The following is an 18,903-nucleotide window of genomic DNA, read 5'->3' on the forward strand; positions in this document are numbered from 1 at the left end:
CAAACCCTGCTCTTACCTTGCTGCTTTTGTTGCCAAGCAATGGTGAACCCAAATTTCTTTTTGAGTTACAAGTCATCTGAAAGAAGAGAGGAAAAAGTGCAGAATTATGAGCAGGAATTAAAAAAATAGTAATGGACAAATTTGAATATTTATGAGCAACTTTTTTCAACTGGAAGTGCTTGAAAAAGATCGTCCAACAAGAGCATGTGTGTGTGTGTATGACTGTGTGTGTGTCTGCATCTGTGTGTGTATACATATATATGAAGGATCCCTGGTGGTGCAAAGGCTAAGCACTCAGCTGCTAACCAAAAGGTCACTAGTTCAAACACACCAATTTCTCCACAGGAGGAAGACCTGGTGAACTTCTCCCACAAAGATTACAGCCTAGGAAACCCTAAGAGGCAGTTCTATTCTGTCCCATAGGGTCACTATGAGTTGGAATTGACAGCACACAACAACATACAGAGAGAGGCGGGGGGTATTGGTGGTTCAGTGGCAGAATTCTCACCTTCCGTGCAAGAGACACAAGTTCAACTCCTGGTCAATGCACCTCATGAGCAGCCAGTTTGAATGTTGCCATGATGCTTAAGGGGCTTCACTGAAGCTCCTAGACTAAGAAAGTCTAAGGAGAAAGGCCTGGAAATCTACTTCCAAAAATCAGCTAGTGAAAATCCTGTGGATCACAATGGTCTGATATGTAACCCATCATAGGAATGGTTCAGGATCAGACACTGCTTCATTCCATTATACACAGGGTTGCCATAAGCAGGCAGAACTCACAGCAGCTAACAATAATATATACATAACCAGCCTTAGATTTGTACATATCTATGCATATCTGGTGTGTGCCTGTCCAACAATTTTCATTACATTGTATATGGTCCTCACAAATTCCTATTTTGCAGATAGAGGAATGAAGAGATTTAAAAAAAACTTCCTAGTATGTGTCAGAGCCATGATTCAGACCAAGTATGCCTAACACAAGAATCTTTTGACCATTCTAAGGTGCTTCTTTGGGAGTTTATTTGGATCATACACCATCCAAAAAAAAAAAAAAATACAAGGAATAATAATGATCAGAAGATCTCTCGGCCATCTCTAGTCTTGCAGAGCACTCTCAGGATGTTCTGAGACAAGAACATTGTGCCAGGTCGTGTAAATGTGGACCGTGCATTCTGTTAGCTTGCATGTGGCTTATACATGTCCCAGCTCTGAATTGTACAGTTAGTGAAGGGGGCTGTCTGCAAAAGGCTCAAGAGATGATCACTACAAAGCCAGCATGAGTTAAAATCCAAAGTACGTTTTCTACTTTTGATCTAATTAGAGAAAAGGAAGAGGGTGTAGTGGGAGTGTATGAAAATAATATTGGTTTTATATGGACTATGCCTAATTTTTTTTTATGCCTAATATACTCAATTTCATGCAAAGAGAGGAACTAATATTTAGAGTTCATTCTCTGATTGTTTTTATGTGTCACAATATTTTAAAATATATAGCATCAGAAAATTATAAAAGACTTATTTAACAATGCTTTATCATTCTCTTGTTTATCATGTGTTTAATATGGTTGTTTGGCTATTTTTACTCTCCTTGTTACAATCTTTCTTCCATGAAGTCGATGTTCACCACTTTCCATTTTCTGAAAGACACTAGTGTAGTTTGTGCTATGACCTTTGAAATAATCCATATTTAAACTAGTGAATGCTGTTTCCTCATTTTCCAACCTCAAAGCTAACAAGTGACTGCTAGAATAGTCTGTGATTTATAAGAAAGAATGCTAAAATCTTATAATTATTAGAGAATGGCACTGTTTTCTGCAGAACAACTAGACACTGAACTTCTTGTTTGAGAGAAAGTAATAGGGATTAAAAAAAAATTATTCTTCTATAAATTTCTCTGTAATCCACGTCTAAATTATGCTTTGACTCAATCAGAAAATATTTAATTATTTATCATACTTAATAAATGCCTACTATGTGTGAGATAAGGAGCCCTGGAGGTACAATTGTTAAAGCGCTTGGCTGCTAACAAAAAAGGTTGGTTGTTCAAACCTTCCAGCTGCTCTGTTGGAGAAAGATGTAGCAGTCTGCTTCTGTAAAGATTTACAGCTTTGGACACCCCATGGGGCAGTTCTACTTTGTCCTGTAGGGTCACTATGAGTCAGAATCAGCTCAATGGCAATGGGTTCAGTTTGGTGTATGTTAGATATTCTGCTCATGATATTCAGAAATGAATAAGGATCTCACAGCCTAGTAGTAGAGATAGACATATCAACAAATAAATTGAAATTCATTTTGATAATTTTAACAACAGAACCATGCCCACAGCACTTAGATAGAACAGAGATGGGAATATTTTATTCTGTAGGGTCACTGTGAGTCAGAATCAACTCTACAGCAATGGGTTTAAGAAGGGATATCAAGGAAATCTGCCTCATAAGGTCAAGTTCCTTAACCATAGACTTTTATAACACCAAGACCCTTTCTTTGATAGCATTTGTCTCAGGTACAACTTTGCATTTATGCAATGATCACTTGTAATGCCTGTCTCCCCTATTAATATGTAAGCTCCATTTGTGGAAAAAAAATCATGTTTGTTCTTGCCTACTACTAAATTCTCAAAACAAAGCATGATATGCACAAAAGTCTCTCAAATTATAACTCTTGAAGACTATTTAGTGTTGAATATATCTACGAAATGTATTCCTAGAGGAAGTCATTAATATAACTGAACTTGCATTTTGGAAGAAGATTAGGAGTTTTCAAGGTGAATAAGGCAAAAAGAGGAACACATAGCAAGTAAAGGGTACAGTGAAGAGATGGAAAAGGTATGCATACTTGGTGCTGGAGCATACAATCTGAGATGGGGCTTGGAGGAGGGCAGAATAGAGGGAAAAAGGAGAAGCAGAACATGAAAGATGTCATGCTAAGCAAGTTCAGTTTTGTCTCATAAGTATATGATGAGTAACCACTGAAGTATTTTAAGCAAGTGGGAAACATAACTAGATTTTCCTTTAAAATTTAGAAAGACCACTTTTTTACAGTGCTGTGCTCATTAGGGTTTTTAGGTTCCAAGAAACAGAAACTCACTAAGGTTACATAAGTAAGAGAGATTTATTATAATTATTGCACATTTAAGTTAGAGAGAAGGTAATATCAACAATCAAATGGTTAATATGGAGACAAATTGGTATCTTCAGTGGCCTTGGCAAGAGGAGTTTCATTTGGTGTGATAGATGCAAACACCTGACTATAAGAAATAGAGGAGTTAATTGGTGGGAAAGAAATGGAGGCAGTGAATATGAACTACTTTTTCAAGATGGTTGAAAATAGTAGGAGGCTTCCAGGCCAACATGATGCTGAGAATTTATGTTTCAAAAAGCTTTCCTTCCAAACCAACCAAAAAACCAAATCCAGTGCCGTTGAGTTGATTCCAAGTGATAGCGACCCTATAGGACAGGGTAGAACTGCCCCATAGAGTTTCCAAGGAGTGCCTGGTGGATTCGAACTGCTGACCCTTGGTTAGGAGCCATAGCACTTAACCACTACACCACCAGGGTTTCCAACTTTCCTTCCAACACATAGCAATTAAGGATAAAATCCTAAAACAACAACAACAACAGAACATCTTGTCTCAATTTAAGATTTGTGCAGATGAGAAACAGAAGAGAAAAAAAGAGTGGTGACTGGAAACTGGAGTCATAGATTTTGGGTTTTGTAACTATGGCAAAGGATTCAGGAGTGGTGAGACAAAGGTGACTAAAAGCCCTTTCACGATGGGGGAGGGCTCGAATTTTACTTATCGCTCAGAGCCATGGATTTAGTGAGTGTTCCCCACTTACAAAAATAGATAGCAGGAAAATAAAATCTATTGACTTGCTGACTGGAGCTAAGAGTACATAGAAATTGTAGGCCCAGATGCTTTAAATGCTTGCAAGTGGCCATCCAAGACATAACAATTGGTCCCTATTCACCTGGAGCAACAGAGGAAGAAGGAGAGTCAGGAATGGGAGGAAATGGGATGTGTGGCTAACTGCCTCCATGAGCAACTGTCTCCTTTGCCATGAGACCAGAAGAATTATATGGTATCCAACTACCATTTTGATCAAAGATTCTATAGAAGAATCCTGACCATAAGTGGGAAAATGCAGGAAAAAAATTTCAAATTCTCATGGAATCCAGACTTTCTGAGCCATAGAGGCTGGATGAACCCCTGAAATTATTGCTCTGAGATAATCTTTAAACCTTAAACCAAAAATATCCTCTGAAGTCTTCTTAAAACCAAATAATTGTTTAGCTTAATTAGTAAAGAATGTCTGCCTTGAGCATTGTGCTCTTTTAATATCTATACAGGATCAAATGGACAACAGCAACTTGAAAGATCAGATAGGAAACTTAGGGGGACAGTGAGTTTATGTTAATGTGGGAGGAACAACTAGGAAAAGGAGGTGAGAATGATTGCCCAACTCAAAGAATGTAATCAATATCATTGAATTGTACATGTAGAAACTGTTTTTGAATTTGTGTATGTTCTGCTGTGTATATTCTCAACAATAATTAAAGAAAAAAAAAAAAAGAAAATTGTGTGCCCAGGGAGGAAATGGAAAAAAATGCAGTTTCATTTTCAAAAGCTGCGTCAAGCTGTCTTCTGGCTTGTCATATTCACAAACACTCCACGAGGGCAAGTAACTTCAAACTATGGTTATAAAATCTTGCTCTATATTAGAGACCCATAGTGTGTAGAAGTAACTAATAAAACTCCATGATGAGGACAGAAAGAAGGATAAACAGTGGGGGTGGAGCTGCATGTGTGCATGTGAGGTCTATGTGTGTGTGTTTGTGTGTGTATGTGAAAGAGAAACCATCCTATTCAAAATAAGCCAGCATGTAAAAATTCCAAAACATATGAAGAAAATATAATGCTTAAAGGCAAAATCAGCAATTAGCTAATGGAGCTGCTCCATATATATTTTATAGGAGAGTCTGACAAAGTTTTTTAAACAATGGTTGAGGATGTCAAAGAGATAATTTAAGGCATAATTTCCGTTTAAATAGAATGGAAAAACTGTGGGTCAAAAATAACACAAACATATCAAAATTACTGCAGTGCAATGAATTACTTAATATGGGCCTTCTAATCATGGTCTTTGTGACTCACACGAATGAGTGGACTATGCAAATAAGGTATATGGAACCTGTGATGGTTGGGATTACGTGTCAACTTGGCTAGGCCATGATTCCCAGTATTGTGTGGTTGTCCTCCATTTTAAATATTGTGGATCCTGACCTCTACATATTAATGAGGCAGGTTTGGTGTAAAGTGTGTCTTGGGTCACAGACTTTCAGGAGGCCATGACTCAAGCCCCACCCTTACTATAGTCACACCCTTCCCTTGGGTATGGCCTGCATCTAAGATATATGTGTGTGTCCTGGCGAGGCTCACTCTCCCTGTCTGCATCTGGATTCTGCATCCAGTTCATTATCGACTGACCACCCCAAAGGTCTGCTGTCTGACCTGTTGATTCTGGGATTCACTGGCCTCCATAGCCCCTTTGGCCAGCAGCCTATCATAAGATCTGATTCACCCACTCCTGCAGCCTTGTGAGCCAGCAGCCTGTTTGAACTGCTAGTTTAGGTTCTTCAGCTCCTGCAGCTACATGAGTAGGGAGAAGCCTATGTCTGACCCACAGATTTGGGACTTGCCAGCCTCCACAACTGTGTGAGCCATTCCTTTTATATGGTTCCTGAGTTCTGCGAGATATTGCAGAAAATTAGGCAACCCAAAGGTGAGAGGGAGAGTGCTGAGGGGAGAGGGAGTAGTTGATGTTAGAGATGATGGAGTGGTAAAGCAGCTTGGAAAAGTTGGACATTTGGGACATCTTTAACCTCAGCTTCATAGGACCAGCTTTGTGCTATTCTTTATTCATTTAATCATATACATACATACATACATATATATATATATATTTGCCCATTAGAAATTTTGCAAATGAAAAATACAGTGTATTTTAAAATGCAATATATGGACTAATTTCTGGACAGAACAAAGCCCAAGAATGAATTAAGGAGCTGAAACACAGAACTGAAGAATTCTAGCATGAAGAAACAAAGATAAATTGGAAAATGTAGCTAAAAGGCTAGGCTGAGAGGATTTATAGGATTTATTGAAAAAGAAAATAAAAGAGAACAGAGATGCAATATTTGAAGAACTAATTACTGAAAAGTTTCAGAATTGAAGAAGAACAAAGTTCTCAGTTTTAAGGACCAAGGGGATTGAATAAAAATAAATATACATTTGGAGAATACATTATAATACTCAAAAGAAAGAGATAATCTTAAAAGCTAGCACAGGAAAAAGAGTGATTACCAACAGGTAATGACAATAAAGCTAACAGTAGATAAACATAGTATTATTAATAAAAGTCACCATAGATTATTAATAGAGGTCAGAAGAAATTAAATACAAACTGAAAGTAAGAAAAAGAAAATATGTACCAACCTACAATTTTATACCCAGCTGTTGTGGATTGAATTGTGTCTTCCAAAAAGATATGTTGAAATTCTAACCTCCAGTACCTGTGAACACGTCCTTTTTGGAAACAGGGTCTTTGAAGATATAAATCAGTTAACATAGGGTTATACTGGAGTAGGGTGGGTGCCAATCCAATATGAATGGTGTCCTATAAAAGAGATGAGACACAGACTCATAGGAAGAAGAATGCCATGTGAGGACTGAGGCAGAGATTGGAGTTATGCTGCAGCTGCAAGCCAAAGAATGCCTATGCCTAGGGCTAGCATAAGCTGGGAGAGACGAAAAAGACTCTTCTCCTAGAAATTTCAGAGCATGGCTCTGCCAAGACTCTGAATTCAGGCTTACAGCCTCAGGAAATATGAGATAATACATTTCTCATATTTTAAGCCACCCAGTTTATGGTGTTTTGTTACAACAGCCCTAGAAAACTAATACACCATCCTAACAGTCAATCAAGGCTGAGAGAAAAATAAAGACATTTTCACACATATAAAGTCTACCACACACACGCACACATACACGTTCATACACTCACACAATCCACTTGCGTGTAGTCACACTTATATATATGTATATATACTCACACATACTCACAATTTATATTCATACACACACACACACAGTTCTTAGTCAAGACACATTTTAGCTAGAAGACAAGTGATCCTAGTAGAAAGGCAAGAAATGGGTAAAACTGATAAAATATGCTAGCAAAGTTAATTAGCTATTGACTATAAAATAGTTTTTAAATTTAAAAAAAAGAGTAAAATTAAAATTCTTAACAACAATAATGAGGTAGCAGGTTTGCAAGGATATTCAGTGGGTAGTTAAAGCTTAGCAAATCTCTTATCATTGTTAAGAAAGAATGGACTTACTGCATAACGATAAGCTTTTTAGATAATTTTATATTTAAATATATATACTCAAATTGTAAGTATGATTACCAAAACATATATTGAAAGAGAGATTCAGTCATGAGACAGAGGAGATTTAGCTGAAACGGCCCACTATCACTGATCAGCAAAGTTTCCTGAAATGGATATGAGGTTTTTCAAGAATAAGGCAGTGGGTGGTTGGATATTCCTTAGCAAAGAACTGGCCTACCCAGACAGGATGATAATTAAATGTTTTGTCAGAAGACACCAGTTTCAAAAGAGTGAATTTTTGTCTTCACCAGTGAAGCTAGCCCCAGAATCTGGGGCTGAATTTCTGTGAGTGACACTGTGCTCTTTGCAATGGCTACTGCAATAGGTTCTGGACTGTCATCTTTCTTAGAGTTTCTTCAGGAAAAAGGAACTCTGCCAGCTCAAGCACAGGACCCTCAGGAGTTTCAAATTTCACAACTCCCTGAAATGAGTTTTTGTGTCTGAAATGAAATTTTGGGTTTTCATCCAAAGTGACTGTCAAGGCACAGGTCAGCCCTTGAAACACTATGTCAGGACTGGAACAGTATCTGTCACCTCACTGAGGCAGAACTATTATTCTCCTGTGTCATGGATTGAATTGTGTCCCCCAAAAATATGTGTTGTCAATTTGGCTAGGCCATGATTCCCAGAATTGTGTGATTGCCCACCATTTCGTCATCTGATGTGATTTTCCTAGGTGTTGTAAATCCTATCTCTATAATGTTGATGAGATGGGATTAGCAGCAGTTATGTTAATGAGGCAGGACTCAGTCTACAAGATTGGATTGTGTCTTGAGCCAATCTCTTTTTAGATATAAATGAGAGGAGCAAGCAGCAAGACATGGAGACCTCATACCACCAAGAAAGAAGCACCAGGAATACAGCGAGTCCTTTGGACCTGGGGTCCCTGCTCCTCTACGAGGGGAAGGTTGATGACAAGGACCTTCCTCCAGAGCAGACGGAGAGAGAAAGCCTTTTCCTGGAGCTGGCACCCTGAATTTTCACTTCTATCCTCCTAGACTGTGAGAGAATAAATTTCTCGTTGTTAAAGCCATCCACTTGCAGTATTTCTGTTATAGCTGCACTAGATAACTAAAAAAACTAAGACACTTGGAAATCCATTTTCTCAACAGAAAAGAGGTGAGCCAAAATGGGACTTTCTACGGCATCCCCCCAACCCCCAGAATCTCACAGAAACTGACCCTCAGTTGGAGTCTAGCCTCAGTGATTCCAAGGCAACATTCTGTCCCTGCCTATACTGTGGTAAAGGGTCATGTAGAATGCTATCTACGGGAGAAAAGCCCAAGAAGGCTGTTGTCAAGGCTCAGGACACTCTACCCTGATGGCACTCATGGCCCAGGCACTAGATCTCAGTCACTAGAAAGGAACTTAGAACACTTGAATGAAAGCATTCTATAACATGGGGCTCTCTGAGGCACAGGGCCCCTGCTTGCCTTTGTCTAAAGACAGTACTGTGCAATGAGGACAATGCTATGAAAATAATATTTAGAAATGAAGTTGGTCCAAGATCATAATTCTGGTTGGGCTGAATGCCCCCAGGGTTCAGGTCGCAGATTGTCAAGGGCAAAAGTAGACCTTTTGCTCCTTGAGTCCCAGAAGCTATGAGATAATACACAAAAGTTGAGAGTTACAAAAAAAGGAAAGGACATTTCTCTACTAACCAAACTCATTGTTCTTACTTTGCATTATCACAGGATGTTGATTATTTCACTATTCATGTCCAAGTCTTTACTGGATCAAAAATAATTATTACAATGTCAATAGCTGCTATTTACTTATTTTTTCTTTCAAGAAATTTACAGGAAGATTTCATTAAGTAAGAAGGTTTGACAAGGCGATATATTTTTGAGAAGCTGTAGCATGCTACAAATGGTGACATAAGGTCAAATGCCAATGGTTTTACCCTTAAATGAACTGTAATAACATCCTTAAAATGCACTTTCTAGAATTTGAGGTTATTATGAAATGGAGTTTGTAATTAAGAAACTGAAACAGTGTGCTAGACTAGAACTGAAATTGCAAAACATCAACTTACTATTTTTAAGTAATGATAAATGCGAAGAAGAAAATGGAAGAGAACAAACATTTCTTGAGAGCTTACTATAGATTGGACAGTGTGTTAGAAAGCTTTAGCATTTAAGTTAGAATGCAGAGTGGCACAATGGAAAATGTTCATTAAAAATGTCTTGAAGGCACAACAGCAAAAGTCCCCAATGAATAGATTTATCACAAGGGTGTGGGGATAAAGAACAACAAATACTCTAAACAGCCTAATGGCCACACATACTGGTGTTCTGTAATATCATTCAGAATACAGCTACAATGCATAATTAGGATTTGGGAATGACAAAAAGTTCACCAGCTACCCTGTTATCTTTTCCATTTTAGCAGCCAGTACCATTTGCTCCCCCGTTATGATGACACACATATGTCTTGTCTCTATTTCTGCATCTCCTTTTCTATAACATTTTCTGTAGGTCTTAAATTCCGTTCTGGGGAAAAATAGGGAGCAGTGTAACATAAAGAGAGCTGGCCTTGAAATGAGAAAATTCTGGGCTCTGATTCTTCTTCTAGGTAGTAAAAAAAAAATTGAGCTTCACTTTACTCAACTATATATGGGGATAGTAATAGCTTCTGGGTCAAGTAGAACTCACTTTTTAAAAGTACTTTCATAGTATTTAGTATAAGGTAAGTTCCCAATGTATAACCCAACCCAATGTATTGTTAGCACTTAATTTTTTTTGTAGTAAATATATATGTAACAAAACATTTGCCACTTCAACATTCTTCACAAGTTTAACTCAGTGACATTAATTTTGTTTATATTGCTGTTCAACCATCACTATTAACCATTTCCAAATTTTTCCATCATGCTTAACAGAAGCTCAGTGTAGTGTCCCCTAAGCAATGAGTCTCCCTTTTCCCCTCCCTTTCATCCCTAGTTACTTTGGTCTCTATACACTGGCCTATTCTAGATATTTCATATAAGTGGATCAGATACTTGTACACCAATGTTTATTGCAGCACTCTATTCACAGTAGCCAAAAGGTAGAAACAGCCTAAACGTCCATCAAGAGATGATTGGTTACACAAAATGTTGTATATACATACAATGAAATATTAAAAACCAATTCTGTTGTCAACAATTCGATTATGACTCATATCAAACCTACAGGAGAAAGTAGAGCTGCCCCATAGGGTTTCCAAAATTATAAACTTTATAGACACAGAATGCCACATCTTTCTCCCAAGAAGTGGTTGATGGGTTCAAATCGCCAACCTTTTGGTTAGCAGTTGAGCACTTAACCACTGTGCTACCAAGACTCCCCAATGAAATATTGCTCAGTCTTAAAGAGATACGAAGTCTTGACACATGATACAACATGGGTAAACCATGAAAACATTATGCTGAGTTAAATAAGTCAGTCACAAATGGACAAATATAGTAACACTTATTTTTTATTACTATATTTTAGATCTGGTGTTATTATTGTTGTTGTTAGGTGCCATTGAGTCAGTTTCGACTCATAGCGACCCCATACACAGCAGAAAGAAACAGTGCCTGGTCCTGCGCTATCCTCACAATTGTAGCTATGCTTGAGCCTATTATTGCAGCCACTGTATCAATCCATCTCTTTGAGAGTCTTCCTCTTTTTCACTGACCCACTACCTTACCGAGCGTTAGGTCCTTCTCCAGAGACTGATCCCTCCTGATAACTTGTCCAAAGTATGTGAGACATAGTCTCGCTGTCTTTGCTTCTAAGGAGCATTCTGGTTGTACTTCTTCCAAGACAGATTTGTTTGTTCTTTTGGCAGTCCATGGTATATACAATATTCTTTGCCAACACCACAATGCAAAGGCGTCAGTTCTACTTTGGTCTTCCTTATTCATGGTCCAGTTTTTGCATGCATATGAGGTGATTGAAAACACCATGGCTCGAGTCAGGCTTATCTTAGTCCTCAAAGTGACATCTTTGCTTCCAACACTTTAAAGAGGTCTTTTGCAGCAGATTTGCCCAAAGAAACGCATCTTTTGATATCTTGACTGCTGCTTCCATGCATGTTGACTGTGGATCCAAGCAAAATGAAACCCTTGACAACTTTTATCTTTTCTGCATTTATCATGATGGTGCTTATTGCTCCAATTGTAAGGATTTTTGTTTTATGTTAAGGTGTAATCCATACTGAAGGCTGTGGTCTTTGATCTTCATCAATAAGTGCTTCAAGTTCTCTTCACCTTCAGCAAGCAAGATTATGTCACCTACATAAGGCAGGTTGTTCTGAGTCTTCCTCCAATCCTGATGCCCTATTCTTCTTCATATAGTCAAGCTTCTCAGATTATTTGCTCAGCATACAGATTGAATAAGTGTGGTGAAAGGATACAACCTTGACGCACACCTTTCCTCACTTTAAACCATGCAGTATCCTCTCGTTCTGTTTGAATGACTGCCTCTTGATCCATGTACAGATTCCTCATGGGCACAATTAAGTGTTCTGGAATTCCCATTCTCTGCAACATTATGCATAATTTTTTACGATACATACAGTCGAATGTCTTTGCATAGTCAATAAAACACAGGTAAACATCTTTCTGGTATTCTCTGCTTTCAGCTAGAATCCATCTAACATCAGCAATGATATTCCTGGTTCCACATTGGCTCTGGTATTCTTGGTCAAAAGCTATTTAGTAAAAAGGTTGAGTGCTACACTCTTGAAGATTTCAGAAATTATTGCTAACTTTTAGGCTAACATCGGCTGATTAATGGTGACCATAGTAGTAGGGTCATAGAATTTCTGTGCTAGCAATGACTATCTAGCTGAGCTACTTAACAAACTCCAAGAGTTCCAAAGTTCCGGAAGATTTCAGCCTTGGTACTCTAAAGTCTATCAGCACTAGTGTATAGATTTACCAGATCAGTGCAATGTCCCCAAAAGAATCATTTGGTGGCAGGTTTGACCACTTCAACTATGCCTTTTTAAAGATTCTCAACGGTGTGCATGGTCCAGAGTTTGTGATTTACATAAGCATAATAATGCATAATTAAATGTTTTTACTTACAATCATCCAACACTATCCTTTCTCTTTGAAAGAATTCAACAGTGAATGTACTAAGCCCCAAGAATGAGAGAAGGTCTATGGTCAACTTTGACACCCGCTCAAACTGACAATTCTGAACTTTGAAGGCAATCTAAACAATTTGACTTTTGTGCTCATTTACCCACTACCATAGTAACTTTTTATTTTGGATGGGAAAACTAATATTAACCTTCATTTGAAAATCCCCAAAGATTTTTCAGACTGCAGTCTTCTCAAAACTAGGACTGGAAGAACAAGCATAAGTAAACTAAAACATGTGGGATTCTTTACCTTTAAAATGTACATTATTTTATTTTTAAGTTCAAACAAAGGCCATTCAAGAAATTCTGAGTTGTACCAAGCCAAAAACATACATACCTTATGGGATTGTGGTAAGAGGTTCTTGATTTCCTGTGTGCACAAATGCACACAATACTGTGATTAAGTTGTACTGTGTAACTTAGAGCCTTTAAGAGACCTATTAAGGAACTATGGTAATCCAGAAGCATTTGGAGATAGGGTCTGGTTCTTAGTATAAGAAATCCCCAAATATATCCAAGTAAGATAGGAAGAACAACATACCTGGGATAAAAAATGGGTCATCTGAATGGTACGTTGCTGTGGTTTTGTTGTTGTGGTTGAATGATGTAGAGTCGATTTAAATTCATAGCGGCTCCACGTGACAGAATAGAACTGCCCCCATAGGATTTTCTAGGCTGTAATCTTCATGGGAGCAGATTGTCAGATCTTTCTCCTGTGTAGCAGCTGGGTTGGTTCGAACTGCTAATCTTTAGGCTAGCAGCCAAGCGCTTAACTGATATGCCACCAGAACTCTTTCTGAATGGTATAAAACCCATTGTCATCTAGTCAAGTTCAACTCATAGTGACCCTCTAGAACAGAGGAGAATTGCCCCATATGGTTTCTAAGGCTGTAAATATTTATGGAAGCAGACTGTCACATTTTTTCTCCCACAGAATGGCTGGTGTATTCGAACCTCTGACCTTCGAGTTAGCAGCTGAGCACTTAAACTGCCGTGTCACCAGGGCTCCTTCTGAATGGTATAGTGAGCCCCTAATTCTCACCTTCTCTTTCTATAATCAGTAGTAAGATAAGAGACATTCTCCAATAGAACTTTCAACAATTATGGAAATGTTTCTCGTTTTAGCTTCCAATACAATAGCTACTAGCCACATGTGGCTACTGAAAAATTGAGTTATGGCTGGTGTGAATGAGGCTCTGAATTTTTTATTTTAATTAACTTTAGTTTGTATTTATATAGGCTCATATGTCTAGTGATTTTCCATTGGACAGTAGTGCTCTAGAGAATAGGAATATAATACTACTTGAATAAATATCTATACCAAATCACCTATTGCCTTTGAGTTGACTCTGACTCATAGCGACCTTATGGAACAGAGTAGAACTGCCCCAGGGAGTTTTCAAAGAGTAACTGGTAGATTCGAACTACCAATATTTTGGTTAGCAACCATAGCTCTTAACCACTGTGCCACCACTGACAGTCAACATTTGTAAAGCAAATTTACCTGCTTAATTCTTACACAGTCAATTCCCACTCTCATCCATGCCCTGGGTATTGGTAGACTTAATCTTGATAAGATCTCATCATTGAGGCCCAGGAAAATAGAGCATACCAGTTGGTGAAAGTACTAGTGGATGAGCTAAGTGGGTCAGATGGAAAATAACATGACAAGGCAGCACAAGCAGAGAGAATTTCATGGCATATATGAAGACACTTGGCTCATAAGAGGTAATGGTACCTTTTCAAGAAAAACCAGTTTTAGGTTTCCTCATGTGAGTGCCAGTTCTGGCTCTAACGATCTTCTTGTCCTCTAAAAAGGAGGTAAGAATATGGGCAATAGACAATAAACTCCAAGATTTTAACAAGCCCTCAGGATTGGGATAGAAACATTTGCAAGTCAGGATGTGCTTGACTTTGGTGACCCTGAAGTCATATTTGACTTCTCTCTTTATCTCACACCCATATCTGATTTCTTCAGCAAATGATATTGACTCTATCTTTGAAACATATCCAGAAGCTAACCACTTCTTATCACCTCCACCACTATCACCTTGATCTGAGCCACTATCGCTTCACACCTGGATTATTGCAGTAGCCTTACCACTCTGGTCTTGTTATAGTCTATTCTCAAAAGAACATACAGAATGATCTTCTTTAGGAAAAAAAATTCAGATCATGACATTCCTCTGCTCAAAATCCTCCACTGGCTTCCATTTCTAAGTAAAAGCCAAATTCTCTAAATAACCTAGAAGACCTTACATAATCTGACCTCATCTTCTACCTCTCTCTGTCTGCTCTAACCACACTGGTCTCTTGAACTCCTCTGTAGGGATGCTCCTCCTCTAGGTTCTTCTACTATAACTCTCCTTCACCATATCAACATAGGCCTTCTTCCCATCTTTGATCAAAAGTCATGTTCTCAGTTAAATCTTTTCTGATTATCACATCTTAAATTTACTACCCATATCTCCCCAAACTCATCTTTTCCTCTATTTCTGATTTCTTTTTTTCCATAAAACTTATCACAATTGAATATACATTTTTCATATCTTGTTTATTTCCTACTTCTCTTCATTAAAACATAAGCTTTATAAAGATAAGAATTTTCTTCTGTTTTGTTCACTGCTCTATCTCTAGTACATAGAGAACTTCTTAATAGGATGTAGCCACTAAAACAAATTGATGAAATAAAAAATAAGAATACCCGGATGAGTATTTGATTGAAGTCTGATAAACCTCTAAAAGCTTATTATTGGGACAAAGTCTGTAAACATTTAAAAAATATATCACTTCTCAAATGTCTATTTTTTCTATTACATTCAACCAAAAGTGGCCCATAGTTCTATTTATTTTTAAAGAGAATTTCTCTCCAACTAAAAGTAATGGATCTTGCTTGGCAACACTTGAAAAATGTAGACTCATGGAATGTTATCGCTGGAAGAGACCTCAGGGAACACCCAATCCAGTGGTCCTCAAATGACATTCCCACAATAGCTAGAACAAAGTTCCCCACCATAAAAATGAATAATGCAATATTTTTCCAATTTGCAGGAAACAATAGAAAAATGTTTCTCGATTAAAAATATTCTCCTATAAATTTGAGATATTGGTACTGTGATCACTTATCAATTAACAAGGGTGGTGCAGTGGTAAAGAGCTCAGCTGCTAACCAGAAAGTCAGCAGTTCAAATCCACCAACTGCTCCTTGGAAATCCTATGGGACAGTTCTACTCTGGCCTATAAGGTCCCTATGAGCCAGAATTGACTCAGTGGCAATGCATTTGTTTTTGTTTTTTTGTGGAATAGACATCAAAATCAATAAACCAAAATCAATAAATCAAAGTAAGCTGATGAAAATAGAAACACTCAGAAATGTTTACTTGCTATATGCAAATGGTGGGAATGGTAATTTTTTTTTTTTTTTACTATATCTAATGATATTTTTACTAGCATAATTTTTCTTAGTTTGTCTAATGAAGATCATGTTTACATTGCACTAAAAAGCCATGGTATCAAGAAAACAGAATTATAACTGCAAGTTATAACACTAAACAAGTTAGAGAACTTCTGATCTTATCTATACCCTTAATTCCACAGATGCAGAAATTTATACCCCAAGAGAAGTGACTCACCCAAAATCACATCGTCACAGAAAAGGATAACTTGACAGGCCTTTCTGCATACACTTTCTTTTTTACTGCAAGTCTCAATGACTCAATCTACTTTTTTTTTTTTTTAAGTTATCAACATTTACTTTATTGCTTGGAGTATATCTGCTCAAAAAATCATTTTTAGGAATAGAGTAGAGTTTCCCTAGCACCCAAATTATTTTCCATCCTACGAACAAGTCCATTTTTCAGGCTAGGTTCTCTAGAGAAGCAAAACCAGTGAAGCACACACACACACACACACACACACACAGAGAGAGAGAGAGAGATTTATATCAAGGAAATGACTCACATGATTGTAAAGGCTGGAAAGTCCCAAGTCCATGGGTCAAACAGGTGATCAAGGTCCCTGCAGACTAAATTATGACATAGGGCTGGAGAGCCAATGCACCTCTGAGGTAGGACAGTGAAGGTGTCTTGCTGGCCTTGCTAGCTAAAGACAAACTGCTTCATGATCCTTCAAAACAGGTACAGAGGAAATGGAATTATCCGGGTCATTAGCTGCGTACCAGGTCCCATATTAATTTGCTGAAGCAATGAAACCATATCTGGAACAGCTGCAATTGCAGTCACTGCCTCATTCAGTTTTCAATGATCCACTGTCATTCTCTAAGATCCATCTGTTTTTTGCACAGTCCAAAGGGGATTTAAATGGGGATGTGGTAGAAAACACCACCCCTTCATCTTTCAAGTTCTTGATGGTGGCACTAATCTCTGCAATCTCTCCAGGAATGTGATATTGCTTTTGGTTTACTATTTTCCTAGGTAGAAGCAGTTCTAATGGCTTCTACTTGGCTTTTCCTACCATAGTAGACCTTACTCCACTTGTCATGTATGTGCTGTGGGGGTTCTGCCAGTTGCTGAGTATGTCCATTCCAATTATGCCTTCTGGAACTGGGTAAATCACTACAGGATGAGTTCAGGGACCCACTGGACCCACTGTGAGCTGAACCTGAGCTAGGAGCCCATTAACCTGACTTCCATATGTCCCTACTCTCCTACTCTGACTAATGGGCCACAGTGACATTATGGGTCTCTTGGAATTAGTGTCATTTCAGAGTCAATATCCAATAATCCAGTCAAAGTCTGATTATTTCCTTTTCCTCAATGAAAGCTCATATAAGGCCACAGATTCTTTTGGAGAAGACTTGGAGAAAGATTAAGAATGTAATTTTTTGGCAGTGTAATGGGGTCCTTCCTCAAGGGGACCTGGGAACCGCATCATTCAAGGGGTTGTGGATCTCTAAACTGTAAACTGGCTCAAGTTTGGAATTTGATTGAGGGGTCATGACTCTATTCTGGTGATTCAAGTTAGACTGCCATTCACTTGACCTACAATTCTTCTGCTTGTACAGATCAAGTAAATATTTAGTAGATTTCCCATTTATTTCATTCCTTTGAATACCATCACTAAAAGGCCAACATCATAAGTCCATACAAGTCAGACTATTTTGATTACTGCTTTGACTTCACTGTCCATTATGGTAATCACACCCACCTTGTCTTTGTCAGTGGAGTGCCACCACCTGGCCCCTACCACCATGGGGTCCAACCAGCCCCATTGTATTTAGATATCTTAGTTAGAGTAGCTCCCACTGTCAAACTGACTTACATAAAATAGCAATCACAGCAGTCTTCAAGGATGCTGGGGCTCCCTTCACAAATTTGGTCCTCACTGTTTTGGTAACAGATGTGTTCTCTGGGCACTCCATGTGTGTGTCTGTGGGTCTAACATGATAAATCCACTCTTAACCTGTCCGTTTCCCTAACTCTTTGGATTCCTTCCTCTACAATATAGCAAGGCAAGCCTGGCACTTCAAATTGATTTAGTGTGGGCCACCACATAATCCATGCTTCAGCAAAGCAACCAAACAATTAGATCATTTCCTAACCTCTTGAGCTGAAACACTGAATGAAGGATCTGTGCTTAGTGGGCCCGTATCAATAAACTCAGACCGATCCAACTTTATGTTTTTTGCACCATTATTCCACACCCTTAATAGCCATTCCCACATATATTCCCCAGGTTTCTGTTTGTACATATTAAAAAATTCAAGCAGTTCTTTTGAAGTATAGTGTACCTCCTCCTGGGTCATACTTTGTACTTCTCATTTTGGGGCTCACTGGGACTTAAGTCTAGTTATAGGTCTAGAAGCAAAAATGGGTGGTGAGCAAAAAGAAAAAAAAGACCAGACTTACTGGTCTGACAGAGACTGGAGAAACCCTGAGAATATGCTTCCCGAACACCCTTTTAGCTCAGTACTGAAGTTACTCCTAAAGTTCACCCATCAGCCAAAGATTGGACAAGCCCATAAAACAAACAATAATACATGCAGCTCAACCATGTATATGATACTAAATGGGCACACCAGCCCAGGGGCAAAGACAAGAAGGCAGGAGAGGACAGGAAAGCTGGACGAATGGGAATGGGGACCCCAAGGTCAAGAACGGGAGAATGTTGACACGTCACGGGGTTTGCAACCAATGTCACGAAACAATACATGTATTAATTGTTTAATGAGAAACAAATTTGCTCTGTAAACTTTCATCTAAAGCAAAAGAAAAAAAAAGATGGTGAGGATGAGTTATGAGAACTTTCAGAATCCTCTTGTAAGGCATTTGCCTCAGGTGATACTCCAGGCAACGACTCAGACAAAGGCTTT

General features: G+C 38.3%; 1 long non-coding RNA gene across 1 annotated transcript in view; it reads right to left on the minus strand.

Annotated features, from left to right (window-relative positions):
* The window catches only part of LOC111749960 (uncharacterized), a 240,761-nt gene that overhangs the window by 153,589 nt on the left and 68,269 nt on the right, over positions 1–18,903 (minus strand). Inside the window, exon 3 of the long non-coding RNA XR_002785121.2 lies at positions 17–76. This is a non-coding gene — a long non-coding RNA (uncharacterized LOC111749960). The remainder of the gene's footprint in view (positions 1–16; positions 77–18,903) is intronic.

This window comes from Loxodonta africana, chromosome 2 (assembly GCF_030014295.1).
Source record: "Loxodonta africana isolate mLoxAfr1 chromosome 2, mLoxAfr1.hap2, whole genome shotgun sequence".
Taxonomy (NCBI): Eukaryota; Metazoa; Chordata; class Mammalia; order Proboscidea; family Elephantidae; genus Loxodonta; species Loxodonta africana.